Source organism: Serinus canaria, chromosome 2, assembly GCF_022539315.1.
Source record: "Serinus canaria isolate serCan28SL12 chromosome 2, serCan2020, whole genome shotgun sequence".
NCBI classification, from domain to species: Eukaryota; Metazoa; Chordata; class Aves; order Passeriformes; family Fringillidae; genus Serinus; species Serinus canaria.
The window spans coordinates 102,129,847-102,146,656 of NC_066315.1; positions in this window are offsets into that span (position 1 = coordinate 102,129,847).

Sequence of the window (16,810 nt, forward strand, 5' to 3'; positions counted from 1 at the left end):
AACAGAAATGTGATGAGCAGCCTATATACAAGCTTTGTTAAATAAGAGAAGTTATGTTGTTCTCTGGTTGCAATGATTATGGCTTAGATCACAAGGATCTCATTGAAGGAAAAGTAATCACTAGAGCTGATCCCAGGAAAAATATTCTTAAATCCAGTTACCTACCCTTCTTCTCAACTTTGATGCTTTAGAGAGCTTCAGGAAAGTCAGATGTGGTTTGAAGTCCTTTCTTCCTGAAATGTTGAGATTCATTTCAATAAAGCATTCCTCCACAGCTTCTGGAAAAAGATAGTATAGGAAAGAAATAAGTAACAGTGGGGAGGCAGGGAAAAATACTTACAGGGAGGTTAGACAAAAAGCCCTGTCTTGAGCAAGATGGTTAAAACACACCCCAGTTGCTGCACTATCACAGGCAACAGAAAAATTTGAGAGAAGTACTCAAAATCAAAGTTCTGCATGACATAAGGACATAACCTGTAAACCTGAGACTGGGTCCAAACTCCTGTGCTTGCAACAAAATTCCTTCTGAATTCCCAAATCCCCTATCAAATGGTGAGCTCAAGAAAGCATCTCTCCACAGCAGCCCTACCAGGAACAAGATGCGGCCACCACCAGTGGCCACAGGGTAGGGTAGGGTCTGTGGCAGAACAGATTCTCTCTCCCCAGTCACTGCAAACAGCAATGCAAGAAGAAATGGACTTCCAGGAAAAAAAAAAAAAGTGGCCAGATTCCCAAAACTACTGAACTAGTGCAACTCCACAGCACTTAAAGCAATTCAGGAGGGAACATCACACAAACATAATACTCCTTCCCCACACACAAATGTGATACAAAGTGTTTATGATGTCACTGGCTTGAAAACTTTGATCACATATTTAAAAACCCATAAGGTTTTATCCTTCATAGAAAGAAGTGTCTGTAACTCCAATATTTATATTCTTCAAGGGCTTTCAGCTAAGGATTTTAATGACAAGCCAAACCTAGCCAAACTGTTTTTGGTTTTCATGGACTTTGGGGATGTAAAGTCTCAAGTATAGCATTTGCATGAGGCAGATCCCTACAAGTCTGGCAAAAACAGATGTTTTGTTCAACAGTTGAGCTTAAACAGTGAGAAGTAATTCCAATATTATGCTTAAAGCCTTGGCTAAGGCTGGAGTACTCCCCAGAATTCTTTTCTTATTGACAGAGACCTCTATACCTTGATTGTATAAAGCAGATAAAATAGTGGCGGGGAGGGGGGGAGGGAATCAGCATTTTTAAATGGAAACCTGCAGCATTTGTAGCTCTTCCAGTCAGATCCCCCAATCTTGACACCCATTTTTGTTACTGCTTAATTGCTTCGGCACTGAAAGAAGGAGGTTCAATGTTGAAACTGTATAAAAAATAGCATATTACATACCAGATGAGTGCCTTTTTTGAAATCCCTGATTGCATTTTGTTTTTCCACCTATCAGGAAGTTTAACTACATGTGTGTTCACTAGTTTGTCATATGCATTTGTATCAAGGCCAGGTCTCTGGCTTGGAGTTTCGCTAATTAATAGTTTAAAATGTTTCTCTTCAGACTATTTATGAGGGAACAGCAGCTGGGGCTGTCTGATCACTTTGCCAAGACAACTGCTTTTTATATTTTCCATCTGGAAAACACAAGGAATAGGATCCAGTTGTCCAAGCAAGCATCTAATGTCCTTTTAGGTGCCCTACAGGATGTCCACCTGGCCTCCAGCTGCTGCTGCAGAAGGTACAGCCAGGCTGTAGGTCTGCTGTGAGTGCTGCAAATACTTTAGGGCATCTGAAAATGGCCCTAGGTGATTATGGTTAGGTATCAAACAACCTCTAAAGTGCCCCTGGTTCTTTGTCAAATAGAACACATTAACATGAAGAATTTCTGTGTATTAAGTCTTTTTGTTCCCATCTCAGTTGGTCAAAGCGCAGCAAGCCCCAGAGGAACAACACACGAGAAGAATGTCCAAGCTCCTTCTAGAGCAAAAAGCCCTTCCCATGCATCATCCAGCATGCAACCTCCCCTAGCTGCATAAAAAGAAACCAGGTAGATATTAACCTAAGAAAGAAAATCTGAAAAGAGCATCTCCTCTTGGTTACCACCCAGCCTCCAGAGCAGTAGGAAGGGGTTCTTAATAGAAGGTGCCATGTGCAGATTTTCATCAGAAAAGCAGATGGTGGAAGAAAGGTCAAGGCCAGCAATCATTTTCAAGAATCAGTCTAGGACCGAGGCTCCCGGATGGTGTGGAACTGTCTATGCCAGGCTGGCACTCAGTTTTCCAGAAACTGTCTTCTCTAGCTCATATGAAAAGTACCCTACAAAATTTCCAAGACATCTTAAGCAGTATTTTTTCTTTAAAGTGGATGAGGCCACTAGCAGCAAGATAAACCAGTAGCACTCAGAATTTATCGATTAATTGCAGTTAAATGATCCAGGTTAACTCTCCACTTTGAAACAGAAGTCCATGTTGTAGTACCAAAAGCAGATGGAGGCCCAGTCACCTGGCCAATGTCAGGAATACTTCAGAGACTAAAAGACTTCAATTAGAGCAGGCAGAACTCTTAAACTTGCTGACAAACCATCAATAAGGGCTTGATGAGGCAGAGACTGCTGACAGGTGTGTCTTGACCTTTGCCAGCCAAATCATTGGCCCATCATGCTCCTCAAAAAACCAGCATTTAAAATTCACACCTAGCTCATGACAACCAAAATTATTGACTATAGGGTAAGGAAAAAAATCCCTGTTCATTGTATAACAATTAAGGCAATTGCTTTGCTGAGAGAAGGGGAGACAAAACCCCATCTCTTTGGAGATGTCATTGAAAGGATAGACATTGATACATATTTGCATAATTCCCAGACTCATTAAGTTCTAGAAATGGTCAGAAGTTATGCAGAATAGAACAACACTGGAAGCAACAACTCTCTGAATAGCAAAATCATTGTTAACGGAGTTAGCAGCTTGAAAACTGGCAGCTTGTCTCCCAGTCAAGGAATTATTTCAGGCAATCAGTGAACAATCATATTGCATTAAAAACACAAGTACTGGCAGCATATTCCCAGGGCTTGCAATCAAAATTTTTCTCTATCTAATTAAGGGGTTCAGATCAGAAGCTAGATATTAGGTTTCCTAAACCCGGAAGATGCAGGTTATCCAGGCAGAGAAGATGAAAGATCTGCCACCCACTATTGCAATGGCTTTCAGAGCTAATGCAGGTCCAAGATGATATTTAAAGAGCATCATAGCACACATTCTGCTGAACCAAAATTAAACACTTCTGATGGTGATAAAATAGCATGATAAAGAACGACCTTGTATAGTATGACTCATCGGGAACAAAATTCTCAGTTAAGCAAGACAATGAGTCCAGGGAAAACCAGTCACTTTCAGATGAGGAGAGAGGTACTCATTTCTGTATCTTTCAGGAGTGAGGAAAGAGCCAAGGCAGTGCTGTCAAAACAGTCAAATCAGGCATCAAAAGAATCAATCAGCTCCTTATTTCAATAACACTGAATTGTATATATATTCTAGACAGGCATGTACCAAATATGATCTTACAGGAAATTGCATCATCTGCCTTCTTTGTTAACTTCCAGTCAAGACTATTTCCAGTTAAAGCCTTGAGAAGAAGCAGTTTGTGCATGGGCAAGTTTGTTGAGATTGTAATACTAATAATTAGGGACAACATCAGAAAAGCACAGCTGCTTTGACTCAAAATTAGCTTTGGGATGGATGGAACAAGAAGAGAAATGAAGCCCAGAGTCAAGCTAGAGGTAATGGATAGTTGAGTGGCTAATTTTTTATAGCTGAGGCAAAGAAGCTGCTCATAAAAGAAATTGTCCAATTATAACACTGAATACTTAAGAGGTAAAATAAGCAGGAGGATAAGAGAGCAGCACTATAATACCAAAGCTGAGAACTGGAGGAGGTCAGAAACAGCATCAACAAAAAACAGACTGCTCCAAGAAACATATTCTTTGAAGTTTACACAGTGTCTTTGTATTGCATGACTCTTTGAGAAACATTAGTTGAATTATGCTTCCTTTGTGCCTAGTATGAAAATAGCAAGGAAAAATAATGTATATTGATTATTTCTGTTCTGTTGGAACGGAAGCCCAGGACTCAGCTTAGGTTCTGCATTGCAGGCTAAAGCAGGTCCTAAAAGCAAACCTGGGTAGGCAGAAAGAAGAGAGTATCAAGCCCTTCTGAAACTTTATTCAGATGCAGGTAAACAGATCCAAAATCTGGAACATCTCATAAACCCTTCAGTGCTTTGGGAAATTAGAGCAGAGGACTAGCTATTCTTACACTTCTGTTTCGTCTTGTACAGTGGAAGCAAAAGACTGATTTGCTGGTGCTATACACACATATGCAGACAAATACTGATTTTTGTCACCTCCCACCCCAGAGGTACTAACTATTTAATGAATACTCCAGTTTAAAGGAAGTTCTTGTATACTCATCTGGGGCCAGCATTTAATAAGCTTTCATATTATTAGAATGAGCAGAGCCTCAGAGGTGTCACTTTGAACACTGTGCACACCTCAGGCCTGTGAGACTCCAGCTGCAGAGCAGGTTAAGTTAGCCTCACTGTGTGATCTTCACCTGAATGTCTGTGCATCTCACCTGTTCCATATCAGTAGAGACAACCTATTTTAGGCCTAATGCTCTGCAGAAACACAGCTGTTGGCTTCATACTTAACAAGTAGGAAAGAGAGGAGATGAGAGGAGAGGCAGCACATCACAGCCGTGCACAACAGCTTGGGGTCAGTGCTTACAGGCTTGTCTGCAAACTGGTTTGTCACAAGTGCTACAGAATGAGGTTTTGTACTTACCTGCAATTCTGTTAAGCATTTTCTGGTCTTCCTCCAACATTTTTACATATAGCACTTGGTTATTAAACTCTCCAATCCCATGGAATCTCAAATTAAGGTCTTTACCCTGCAAGATGTCTTCCACTTTAGTCTTGCTTTGCTTCAGTGCCAGAACAGCCCTTAAAAGTAATCAGTATATAAATGTTGAAAGTTATTAGGTTTCTACATATGGAAATATTGTTTTATTTTTATTGCCAGCCAATATACCTGATTTTGACCACTCTGCAAGCACTATGCAAGGTATCACAGGCACACTGTATTTCATTGCTAATTCTTTTGCAGCAGTTGGAAAATTTCAAATAAACTACATCTTTCACTTTAGCTTATGTATTAGAAGGGAGTTTTGTCAGAGAAGTGAACATTCAAAAAATTAGCATTCCAGAAAATCTATTAATACATGTTACTGAAGAGTCAAAAGGGATAAAACAGAACTTACATTTGTGTCATGTAGTTTAAAACTTTATCACTGTCATTTTCAACTAGTTGACTAATTTTACTCTTAAACTAAAACAAATTCATTCTCCCACCTGAAGCACAATTAGAATTTTTCTCCATTATATCCTCCTATTCCAGTCTAAGTAAAAAGTATTAAATTGATGGTTATGTTCTCAACTCTGCATCCCATGTTAATCAAGTTTAGTCAGGCACTTTGCTGAGCACAGAAATCTCAAAAAAGGGAATTATCCAAAGACATTAATACTGCAAATTAAAACATTTTTCTTAAAGACAGAAAAAAAGTATAACAATTAAATTTCTTAATGAAGACACCAAGAATTCCAACAAATTCACACCTGCTGAAATTTTACAAGTGCCCTTCTTTGCCCTAGTGTCACAGGAAGGGGAATCCTGAGAGTCTTCAAACTGAGTTTGCCCAGAAGCCTTCTACTAGGGCTTCATACTTCTATCAAACTGCAGCATGACTAAGGACTGCAGGATACCATCCCATAGGTTTCTAGGCCTCCTGCAGCCACATTTATTTTATCATTACACCTAGAACAAGTTTTGACTGCATGCATTCCACTCTTTAGAAATCTTGGACCTGTGTAACATACAAATAGAAACCCAGGCAGTAAAACCCACATAGCACAAACTAATGCCCTTTGGAAAGCCTCTTTAGTGCATACAGAGGCCACTTCACCCAGCACTGTGGACAGTCCTCATCACTACATTGGAGTTATTTCAGCTATAATGGTGTAAGAGCAGCTTCTTTCCAAGACTCTTGGGGACTCAGTGATAAAGATATAGCAAGGACGGGACTGAAGTTGGGAAGAGTGAATTATTTGCAGAGGGTTTTGAATTTTCCACCTTAACAAGCATGGCTAATCTAGCCCTTCATTAAAGTTCATAATGCTAAGCAAAAATTAAATATTGCTAAGAAAACTTCTCCCATCATACGGTTCCTGTTTCAAGGGACCTTAAATATCATCTAGTTCCAACCTTCCTGCCATGGGTAGGGACACCTTCCAGCAGACCAGGTTACTCAAAGCCCTATCTAGACTGCTTGAATATTCCACAACTTCTCTCTGTTCAGGGCCTCAATGTAGTAAAGAATTTCTTATCAGTATCTAACCTAAACCTGCCTTTTTCCAGCTTGAAGCCATTCCCCCTTGTCCTATATCAATGCTCCTGGAGCATTTGAAGATGCCTCCCTCCCACTGTGAGGAGCTGGGCCAGCTGCATCAGCAGGGCTGCTAGTTGAACAAGTGAGAAGCAGTTAAGCTGAGGCAGTCTTTCATATGACAGCACAGAGCAGTGGCCACTGAACTACAGCCTCATTTAGAGGCACTATAGAGGCAGGTAAAAGATACAGGATGAAAAATATTTGGCAAGGCAGATCTTCTTTTCGTTAGGTATGTCCATTATTTTTACATTACAGACACACATCCACTCTTAAGTTCATTAACACTACTTAGCTCCATCACCTCCCTAACCAATTGATTCCCATTTTGATTGCTGCTCTCAACTAGCTTCCTATCCTCTTGGACATCAACCTGCCCAGTCAGCAGCACTGGCACAGGGTTTTATTACTGAATTACTGCACACTGTCTTCTGCATGCCTCCTTAGCCCGTATAACTCTCTGATCTTTTCCCTTCAGACCCTAAAAAAATGTCTCTGGAATGGAAAAATAGAGCAGGTAATTTTAAAATAAGGTATATACAAGGCTGTCATATGCATCTTAATCATGCTTAACTGGTGCTGCCTGAATGGGCAGAAGAGGTTTTATCTAGTCATATTGGGTTTTTTGACACCTTTCCAGCTAAGCATTCTGCTTTTCACCCCAGCAGATCCTGTGTGACACTCATATGGTGTTGAGGCCTGTTTTTCATTCCTGTGCTGATACGTGCCAGGGCCCCTGGAGAAAGGGCTGTTCTCACCAGGTTCCCACCTCTACCACATGATGCCTTCCCAGGCACGTAAGGGCCTTTCTGCCTCCTTATGTCAAGGAGTTCCAGGTTTCCCAGTGTGGTATGGTAAGATAAGGCTTAGAGAAAAAACTGCAGCAGACTGGCATTATTTTCTGGACCTTTCTATCAATTCTAACCCTCCTGACCACAGGGTAGATTTTCTCAGTCATCTGACAATAGCTCCATCTTAATTCACAGGGCCCCAGTGACAGCCCACTGCTTGAATTCAACAAGAGAGCAGCTTGGGAAGGAACTAGGCAGAGTTTTTTTTGTTGTTTTCTTCTTCATGCAATGTATCTTAACAGCTAACATTTTCCAGCTGATAAAAGCATGGCTATGAAAAGCTATGGTTTCTCAAAAGACAGCAGCTCAGGGAAGCTTACATCTGTTGGGCTAAATTGTGGTAGTAACACAGTAAGAAAGCAGTAATACTATTTACAGCCACACTTTTTCTCTTCACCCCGTGGCAGATAAGAAAATTTCAATCGCTGATGCATCACCGCTAGCTTTTGTAAAGATCTTTCCCCACAGGTACTGAAAGCAAGCCAGAAACTGATAAAAAAAAAGTTTAAGAGGAATTGTGTGTAGGCTCTAATAAAACATAATGATTCACAGTAGCAGCAGTAAGGTTACCACATTTACAGAAAAATTAGCTGCTCTTGAATTTGGCAGGATGCTTACTTTTTCACTTCTGCTTCTGTTCCCAGATGAGCTACTATTATAGTAAGGTGCATAGTTTGAACAGGAAGAAGAGCTCTTGACAGGTTAGGTTCTTTAGACAATATGAGTTCTTGAACATCTTCAATTCTGTCCAAAATCTGCCGTGGAGTAAACAGGAGAAAGAAATAAATTTTCATTTTAAAATGCCTACACATTACTGGAAAAATTCAGAATGCCAAAGTTTTTACACAACCAAAAATGCAACTCAGTGTTTAAGCCAGGAATCCACAAAGCCACCTCCTCTCCTCTCCACCCCAGATTTATCATTTAGCAACTTTCATATTTGATTTTTCAGGAATTGATTTATCTGTTTTCCTTTTTTAAAGCCTACAGGCTAAATTCATAACTGTCCTGTGAACCAGAAGCCCCAGATCTTAAAGTAGGTGTGAATCTGACCCTAAGAATGTTAGATTAAAGCTCACAGCACTGTGTAAATATGAATGGGATCTTCATACAGTTGTCAGTTGTTAATAGACTGTGGAAATTAAATGGCATTTCCATAATTAATCTTATGCCATTTTCTGATTACAAATTTGATCACAGATTAAACCGATATCTCTTCCCAAAAGGAAAATGTAGCAGCAAACAAAGTAGATTGACCGGGTAAACATGCTGTTTTCTGAGCTAGTTTTTCTCAGAACTGTGGGGCCAATTTCTGGCTCTTGTGGATCTGTCTGTACCTCTACACTATTGACTCCAAAGATTTTCCTTTTTTCAATATGTGCTGTTAAGGTTTATAAGCCGGTCATGGGAACAGGCAGGAGAGAGAAGAAGAGGTACTAAGTGTCTGGTGGAATCCCAAGTTACAAAGAAATCATTTATAGATTTTCAGGTTATTTCAGTGAGAAAACTCTGCCTAACATGCCTAGGTGTTCACACATGTTAGAGCTCCCCTTTATCCTCACATAGACCACACCAGCTGGGTCAATATGCTTTTGTTTTGCAATCTTTCTCCATAAAGCCTAGCAGCCATTGTGCAGCCCTTTTTTTAAGCATAAAAAGTTGCCAATAAACATGAGGATAAAAGCCACACACAATTAAAATAACCATTTGAAGAATAAAATAACCATATAAACTCCCTGAATTCGCCAACCCTTATGGTACATTTTTCACTGTGAAAAACACAACACTGACTCTACATTAAGTTAATTCCTACTGCAGCTGCAGCACAATTTATTGCAGCTTGCTATTTACAGCATATGTTTAGATTGTGAAAACACTGAGCAGGAATCAAGCCATCAAGCTGTCTGACCACACAAACTACAACCTTTGCTTCAAGAGACTGGGCTAAGTATTAACAGTAATTCTACAAAAGAGCCTCCTGTTGTTCTCCCTTACCCAGTCTTTCCAAGAACATCCTTCAAATAAGAAAGAAAATCCTCTTGCAGTTCAGTTTGAGGCTTAGACATCTGGGAAGATGAGTTTGAGTGAAATTCTCTCACACAGACATTTAACTATTACAGAGCAGTGTTAATGTCTTTTCTTATCTATTCTTATCATCACAACTTCCTGCTCCTACTCCCATGGGAATGGTCTACCCTCTCATTACACTTTTTTTTCTTTGGTGCATCAGCCTCTAGCACTTTTCTATAAATGCTGTGTAATTGATGGGATAGCTGGTGGGGTTTTCGGAAGTGAGGAGCAGAAAGGAATCCCTTAAAATGGAGTACTGAAAGCCTGAGACCATAACATCCTTAGATTCAATCCACTACAAGCCTGGTGTCCAACCTCCTGGAGCCCTGCTTAGACACAAAGAAAAAAGAGCTGTGCACCCAACAGGGCTTTTCCTTTATACTCTTGAAAGGGAGAAAAATGTTGACAGCCCTAAGCCCTGCCACCTGGAGAGCTCTCTCAAATAATTAAGGCAAAATAATTCTCCCTGAAACACTAAAATGTCTTTAAAACCCTTCTGTAATAGGCAAGGTCTACAGAGCAGCAGACAACCAAAATTTTATGGTCAGGGAGGTCAGAAACCTCTGCTTTATAGAGGTAAGAGCAATGAAAATTGTCAAAACACTATTATATGTTCATGTGTATATGTGCACACTTTTAGCCAGCAGGTCGCAGGAAGTGATTCCACCCCTCCCATCCATTTGGTGACACCCCACCTGTGGTGCTGCATCGAGCTCTGGAGCCCCCAGCACGGGAAAGACATGGACTTGTTGGGATGAGTCCAGAGGAGATACACCAAGATTACTAGATGGATGGAGCACCTCTCCTCTGAGGAAAGGCTGAGACAATTCTGTTTGTTCAGCCTGGAAAAAGAAGTGCTTCAGGGTAACCTCACTGCTGCCTTTCAGGAGCTGAAGCAAGACTAAAGGAAAGATAGAGAAGGACTTCTTACAAGAGCATGGAGTGACAGGACAAGGAAAAGGTAGACTCAAACTGGAAGAGAGTAGGTTTAGATGAGATATTAGGAAAGAATTATTGATTGTGAGGGTGGTAATGTACCTAAGGTACTGGAATAGGTTGCCCAGCGGTTGTGGTGCCCCATTCCTGGAAGTATTCACAGCCAGGTTGAATGGAGCTCTGAGCAACTTGGTCCAGTGAAAGGTGTCTTTGACTGTGGCAGGGAGCTTGAAACTAGATGACTTTTAAGATCCCTTCTGACTCAAACAACTCTGTGATTTCTTTACTCACACTCTTTGCATACGTGTGCCAGCCTTACAGTACGGCACTCTACAGTGCTTTCAAGGCCTCAAACAGGACAGTATCAGGTCACTGACACCCTTAAGGGTAGCACTTCAGAGGAACACCAGCTAGGAATATCTTGGGCAGAACCTCCAACCAGGGATGCCAGAGCCGCCAGATTACCAGAGCTCGTGTGAATGAAGGGAAACCTGTAAGAGCAGAATTTGAGAAAAGGAAAAGAAAATGAAAAAGAGAGAAACAAGAAAAGGAAAAAGAGGTGAAAGACATTCATTGGGCTGCACAGGATGTGGTCCCAGGCCATATATTAAGACATTCAAATATCATTAAAATAGCAGAATATGTTAAGCATTCATGACCCTTCAAGCTGTTCCATGATCTCATTCCTCAGATGGCAGGAAACTTTCCAGTTTCTAGCTTAGATTTATTCTTTGCCCACTTCATACCCATTTGTTCATCTGCCAACATTGTCTACAGCTTACACAGTTATTTTCCCTTCCTGACATTTATCTTCCTGATGTGCTCTGCACTTTTGTTCACCTCTCAAAAGCCAGTCATATGTAGGAATCACAAAAGTTATATGAGGCCATCCTCCAGATAACCTTCAAAGATCATTCTCTGCTCAAGACAAAGCCAGAGCAAATAATTGCCTACCAAGAGGAAGGCACCTTTTGACGCCTCTCTCTAACACATGCATAAGTGTTTTTACACTTAACTTAGGTAAAAACAAAAACTCACAAGCCTGCCAAAGCAAGCTACTGTACTGCAACTGCTTGTCACACTAGAGATAAAAAAAAGGAAAATTCTGTGCAATGGATACATCATTCTTACTTAATTATTGCCTTTCAGCAGCATAAATAGTCATGCCAGATACTGCATGAAAGCTTCAGCTAGGGGAAAAAAGGAATCAACTTATATATTGCAGCAAACAATATCTATTTTGTTAATTAGAAAACACCATAAACTACTAGCAGAAGCTGATAGTAGAATGTTGTATTTTTCACTCGGTTCATACAAGTTAATACTCAGGTTTTGTCTTTTACATTTTTATAGGAAAAGATACCAAGGTACATATATATAATAAAAATATTAATTATTTACAGAATTTATATAATGCTTCTCCATTCTGCCCATGCTAGCTAGATAGAGTTTCTGATTCAAATTAAGATTTTCCCATGCCTGTCTCCCTCAGGTGGAATAGTCTGCTCATTGTCTTGTTATTTCAAGGCTTTTGCTTTGTCTTCATAATACATTTGAGTGCACAGTCATCTGCTGCCCCTACATAAAGGCCATGGGGCATGTCCCACCTCACAATGCTGCTGTTCCACAATGCTGGAACAGAATCCCATCCAAACTCCCTTGGGATAACAGGAGATACTGGGACAAAGTGAGAGCTCTGTCTGCTTTTACTTGCCTTGAGCAACTGCAAAAAAAAAAACCCCATTGTCATCAGCAGGTGACAGCGGTCTGTGAAAGGCTAAAGGTTAAAAAAAAAATCTGTCCATAAAGGCATTGCAGTGCTGCTTTGGAAATGAGACATTCCATAGTCTTCTTTCAGAAAGCTTGGAATGAGCTTCAAAATTCAAAGCAGCAGAATGGGAATAAGTAGTTCAAGGTGAGCCAATATCTTCCCACTTTCTTTACAAGTAAAGAGTTGTGCAGAAGTTATGAAAGATTCATTTGAAGTCCCTAACTAGTAAATAAAGTGTGAAATCTCTCTCTAGCTATTCTATCATTTTTGGAATATACTTCCATGGATCATAAGACAGGGCTTGTAGCAGCCAAGTCCAGCAGGACTGTATTATTTATTTCAGAAGCAGTATTTACTGTGGTAACTGGAACACTTTAGGTCCCCCACAAAGCCTCTAGAAGAGAATATGCCTATTTGTATTTCCACTGTTTGCTGCACTTTGGTTTAACACTATGGAGGTGAAATGACCTGTTGCTTTTTCCGGCACTGCTTAAACATGGGAGTCATGGAATACAGCACACCTTGAAGTATGGGCATAGAGACTGCACTCATGGATTCTTGAAATTAACCATCTATCTAGGATCTCAGGGCAAGTTTATTGGATAAAAGATGGAGAAGAAAAAACAGATCAATTCTCAATCTTCTACAGAAGAGAAGGAAATTCTCATTCTCCATTGTGAACTTTGGTGGAAAAGACAATGAACAAACAAATCAATACCCTTGCACTAAATACAGCCCTAAGATAGTGTAGGATGGGACAATGCAAGATGATGAAAGCCAGGTCTTTTATTTGAAAAAAAGATTACAGAATAGAAAATACTATTGATGAGAGACACTACCTCAGACCCTATAGAAAGGGCAGTGGCAATCATGGAAGTGATTTTGTTTTTCTTTCCTAATAGTAGCTGAAACATGGATATGTATAAACACAGCTCTACCCACAAAAACAAAGCACAGCACCTAAGGGTTGCTATGAGGAAGTTAACTCCATCCCAGACCCAACAAACCACTTGGGGTAAGCAGGCAGAATTTGATCCCTCTTGGCTTGTCAAGCACCCTTGCAATTCAGACAGGAAATTAAGCTTAAATTTAAAGTTAAGTGTTTTAATAAAACAGCTACTTCAAAGTACCTGATCATCTGTTATTGGAATAGCAACAAAATAATTTGGAGACTCTCTTGGACGTTTCTTAGACTGTTCTTGTGCTAGGTCTTCCTTCTGGTCTTCTACAATCCCCCTGGGCCCTTCTTGGATGTTACCTTGCTTCTGTCTCATTGCTGTACTTCTTTGGTCTTCCTTTTGCAAAGGCAGATCTGCTTTTAGCTGCTCCTGCTCTTGGCTCTGGTCCTGCAGCTGTTCCTCTGTCACTATCCCATTCGGGTCTGCTTTGTCTCCAGCCTGCATGTCATGCACCACCACCACTTCTGCTCTTTCCTCTTGCCTCTGGTCCTGCTGGGCTTTTTCCACTTCTCCTCCTTGATCCTGTCTTTGGCTCAGAAACCCCTGTGGCACCAGCTCCACCACAGCAAGCTCTCTCTCACCTTCAGATCTTGTCATCATCTCTCCCTGATTTTTCGGGGGGGTCCACTGTTCTCCACTATCCACCACTTCCTCACCTTGGTTCTGGAGGCAGGTTACCTCTTCTGGGTCACAGCCCAACTGCAACTGCACAGTGACCTTGATGCCAGCAGTGCTTTGTCCGCATTCCTGGGGCTGTAGCTGTACAGTTACTTGTGGGAGAGATGGCCCTGGGCCCTGCTGCTGTATCTGCACCTGCACAGTCACTGATGGGGCTTCCCATCCTGGGCTTGGCCTCTGAGGCTGCACCTGCACTGTCACCTCTGGGGAGTCCCACCCCTGGCTCGTCTTCTGGGGCTGCACCTTGACAGTCACTTTGGGGAACTCCCACCCTGTTGTTTGTGGTTCCATGTTTGGGGCCGTGCCTCCTTGCCCTGGCTGCCCCTGTGGGTGGACATGGATATCATTCCCTCCCTGCTGCTCCTGAGCAGAGGGTGGTAGCTGTGCTGCTGCTGAAGAATGGTCTCCTTGCTCCTGCTGTACTGGTGAGCAGATTTGCTGAGTTCCTTCTGGGCTGTCATCCACCTGAACACATTCCTGAACCACCTCTTGAGACTGAGCTCCCTCTGGACTTCCCTCTACCTGAATTACCTCTTGATGCCAACTCCTGCACAGCTCCCGCTTTATCACCTTCATCCTATAATGCCAAAGCTTTCTTCTCCTAGGCTGGGGGTTCTCCAAGATCCTCCTCCTCTTTCTTTGGGGCTTGAAGTACTTTTTTAAAGGAACTGGGGGAAAAGAAAAGAAAAAAGCCTAACTGTTATTTTTTAAAAAGTATTTATTGCAATAAATCAGTCTGGGTTCAGTTCTGCAATTGGACTCACTACGGGGGAGCCTTAACCCGGTCAAACAGCCCAGTCTAAAAACCTCTGGAGAGCCTGACAAAAGATTGGACTACTGCTTCTAGTTGCTGTGGTCATGACTTCTGCTCTTGCCCTGATTAGGTCTCCCATGCTTTAAAGCATGACTACACCATTTCACAGCGTGCAGCACCGCAGAGACAGAGGCCTTATCAAAGGACTGCAGGTGTGTTGCCCAGAGGTGGTTATTCACAGAGACTGAGAATAGCCTGAGCCAGGCTCAGAAGCTGAATTCATACAGAAAGAAGATTGCCTGTGAAGCTCTAGTCTCCTCTAACTGCAGCATGTTACCATCTAATCAGACCTGCACACTCGACTTTTTTCTTTCCTGTGGATACATTACAGTTTTTTCTACAGCAAACTGCTGCCACATCCTCATTTGTCTTATTGCCTCCCATTCACCCTGTCTCATTCCCTTTTCCTCTTCTGTGAAGCTGCAGAGGGAGATGCTTTTCCCACCCATACTGTTTAGATACAAGTATTGAAGGCACTGAAAGAGCAAAAGGATTTTTTTCTCCTCAATTCAGAGGTTAATTCAACAGAAGCTCAAAAAAACAAGAATATTTCTTAATTGGTCAACGCAGCTCAATTACACTCAACAGAAACAGAACTTTTTAAAGAAGATGTCTAAGCAAATAAATTCATCAGACCAAACAGAATTCATCTGTATGAGAAAAATATTTCACACCCCAGGTTATGACAGGCCTTGACTAAGTCCTTCCAAGTCATGGCAACACTGAGGGATTTTTCCCCCTGAAGCTATAAGAGGTAGGCAGATATTTTTTATAAATCTGCTCTCCAAGACAACCAAAATTTTTGTTCAATTTTTGCAGGAATCTAGATCCCTTCCCACCCCCACAAAACCCACAACCATGAAAAAAAAGTCAAAACTAAGTAGAAAAAGTGTAAAAAAATTGACACACAACCTACATGCTTTAATGATGGGCAATCCAAGACAGAGGTAATACAGTTATCTCCTTATTAAAAACAAATAAAATAACCCCCCCCCCCCAAAATAAGTTATTTTTGTAGCGGGCTAAAGATGAAAAGCTTAAGAAACTCATGTTGAATTCATATGAAGCCTATTATATGTTCTTTCCAGAATTCAGATGTTGGCACTTTATTCCATAGAGTGGACTAGTTTATAAAAGGATATTTGAATGCTTGCATATATTTCACATGTAATTTCACTCAGAGAGCTACATTACTTATGTTCTATTATGCTGTAAGAATTTTGTTCACTGTATGTCAAATCTAAAGACTTTAGGAAACTACTAAAGATTTTAAAGATGTGAGAGGCCAAGTGCTTATGGAAGTAGACCAATCTTATCGTTCTGGAGGCAAAACACCGTGGACATAAACTTTCTATACAATCAACTCTTACCCATGATATTTGGGCCTGGACTCCAAAAGATGATTTTATTCTCTGGAAGAGTGTTTAGTCAGGGATATGAAGAATCCCTGATCAGCTCAATTATCCTTAATGAAGACACAATCTAACATAGTACTCCATCCTGAAACAGCACAAAACTTACTCTTAAACTTCTCACTGACGTCAGTTTCGACAAAAACAAGCTCTGCCCTTGTTTTCATGCCTTCAACATCCAAGTGAGGAACTAGAAGAAAAGAATAATGTTGAAGTCTCCCAGAGAAGCCCTTTCTACCATGTAACTGCTGTAAAAAAATTGTTTGTTTTTTGAGTACTTCTAATGGCACAGCAACTCCTGGGACACCATTACACTCCTCTGCCTTCCTCACAGTCATGGTACTTGAGAAAGTAAGCCTTTTTTCTCTTTCAGAAGCCATCATGTAAATTGACCTCAAACCAGTGCAAGCCTTGGTAAGTACTTGTAACAACAGTTCAGTTGGCTTCAGAAAATTGCAGCATCTAAATTCTCTGTAAACAAGTATTTAGATGCATGTAGGTGAGTCAAAGTTTAATGCACCTACAGTGACAGGATTCATGCCACTGAAACATCATAAACCCCACTGAAATCTTTGTTTTACTAGCAGTGTGCAGCTGAGGTATAAAAAAAGTTTAAAAAACCCAAACCCTCTTGCACTCAGCCTAAGCTGCTCCATGAAAAAAACCATTAAAACAGGTGAAAACTTGTAACAAGCTGCCCTGGTGGTGGACATTTGTTGTTGGCTTTGTTAGGCTTCCTCCCCTTAGGTAACATTTAAAAGCATATTGTCTCACATTTGTGCCTGCACAGTAACCTTCAGTAGGGATTTCACAGACTGTCATCA